Raw genomic sequence first — 2498 nt, 5'->3', positions numbered from 1 at the left:
GAGAGAAAGAGGTTTGCAAACACAGAGACCATTTCTTGATCCTGCTTTTTTTTTCTTGTGCTTCAAGAGCACATTGTTTTTCCAGGGCATTTCTGAGTCCTCGTCTCTAGGACTGGGACACATGGCTCCTGAACACATGAATCTGGGCTCCCCACAGGCTGAGATGTTTGAGCCTTTTGGGGCTCTGGTAGCTCTGGCTCGGTCCGTCTGGTGGCCAAGGCTAGGGTGGGTGTCTGAGCAATGAGGCCAGGACTCAGCACAGATTTGGATTTATAAAGTGGAAGCAACAGTAATTTGCAGATGATCACCTGACCTATTTCACTGGATCTTGTGGGAAAACACCCGAGAAAATCTTTCCCATCCCAAACGACATCTTTCTTTGCTTTTCAGGATGAAGTTTCTTTCTGTCATTACTCAGGCACAGCTGTGTCTTCTTCCAGTGGGACTTACCTCAGACTCCTACGTCAGAGTCAGGCCTGGCTGACCTGCTTACATTTAATTTCACTCTTTTCAGAACCAGTGAAAATTGTGCATGTGACTTACGAAGAAATCACAGACTGCTTCATTGTTTCCTCCCCCAAACTTCCCCTATTGCAAACCCCAAACCAAAAATACCATCAGCTCCCCAGTCTTGAGGGAGCTACAGGAGGAGCTAGAGCACGCCTGAGCAGCGACCGCAGCCAGATGCAAAAATACCAGATGCAAAAAGAAATAAAGAAAGAAAAACTCTGCAGTGGTATGGAAATCTAAGAGTTAGTTTATTTTTGGCGCAGTAAGAAATTTAGATCTATCTACTAGAGGTGAGACTCATCAGCTGTGACCTTTCAGATGATCAGAGGAAGCAGAAAGGGCTGTTGTTCTAAGGAAGAGTGGAGTTCCCTCCCTCTCTGACATAAAGACGCATCTCACCAGTTAATGTCTTTCACAAGTGGGTAGAAGTAATGCAAGTAAAACCATGGTATGATGCAGCATGAACAGAATGAACAGTGAGAAAAACATAGCATGAAATCCTCAAATAGACCCTTTTCTGGTTAAATACGTCCTGATATCCATAAACAACAAAATAAAGAGCCCTTGAAACAGATGTTGCAAAAACCATCTAATATCTACTCATTAGCAACAACCCAAGACTTTTGCTCTGTGGCATGGGATGCCAAAGGGGTTCTTTCAGCTTAGTAGCTTTCCTCTTTGTAGACTGAACAAAGTAGACATCTGAGACCTTGGACAAATCACTCAATGTCTCCAAACACTAGTTAATTCTTTTGTGAAATGGGGATTAAAGTGACACCATAAGAGGCCCCTGTGAGGATGAAATGGGATGATCCATCTAAAACAGGCATTTAGTACAGTGCCTAGAAGATAGGGCTCAATAGACATTTGCCTTTTCTGTGGTTTAGTACAGTGGGTAAGCACATAGACTCTAGTGATAGAATGTCTGTCTTTGGATCTTGCTTTTACTACTTATGGGCTGTGCAATCTTTGGCAAGTTACTCAACCTTTCTGCTCCTCTGCTTCTATAACTACAAATGGGGAAAAGACTAACAACTACCTTGTAGGGTTTTTGTGAGTATTAAATGAAGTGAGCCCTTAGAACACTGCCAGACACACATTAGGGGCCACATACAGGATAATTTCCATTATTCTATAAAGAGACCTTTGTTGATTAGATGTTCTTCCTATCTTCTTCCCACTCTTTAACCCCAATCTTGGAATTCTCAGACTGTACAGCTCATTCTTGCTTTTTAGATTTGAGCTACCAGAAGAGCCTTAACTCCTAAAACCTGTGAGGCACCCTTCTCTCTTTTCTGGGCACCTGAGCAGGAATATGTTCAATGGTGACAAAGTGGTAGAACCAGAAACCTTAGCTGTGCAAGAACCCTGGTAGCTCCTGCCTGCCCTCCCCACTTCCCCAGATTAACCCTGGGGGCTCGGAAATGACCCAAGGATCTGAGAGGCCTGTTGAAATGCCAGTGTCTACCCAGGTTCTTGGGGAAGACCCTCAGGCCCAGAGAAGACTCCAAACTGTAGTGCAGAGCTCCAGGTGTTGACCAGCCTGACCTTCGGTGAATTCCACAGTCCAGGGAGATCCAAGGTCGGGAAGGTCAGCCAGGGCTGGGTGAACTGAAGAAGGCTTCCAGCCTGGGATTTCATCCAGGATTAGAGAGATTTGAGCTATATCTTAGCAGCAGTAGCAGGGGCATAGTGTCTAGATTTTCTCAGTTAAATCGTATCATCAACATACAGCTTCTATTTGCTATTTCTTTCTATTTCATGCTATTTCATGATCTATAGGAAAGCCAGCATGCTTCATGTGTTGTATCTCTTCGAACAATCACACTTAAAGTAATTAGGTACCATAATGATACCCACTTTATGAATGGGGAGGCTGAGATTCAGAGATTTTGAAAAGGGCCACACTGACAGTCTGGAATCCAACCTTGTTCTGTCTGACCCCAAAACCTTGGACGTGACTGAAAGCTTCTAGTTGGCCCTCTCTG

Source organism: Manis javanica, chromosome 12, assembly GCF_040802235.1.
Source record: "Manis javanica isolate MJ-LG chromosome 12, MJ_LKY, whole genome shotgun sequence".
NCBI lineage: Eukaryota > Metazoa > Chordata > Mammalia > Pholidota > Manidae > Manis > Manis javanica.
Note: the sequence above shows the minus strand (reverse complement) of the source record.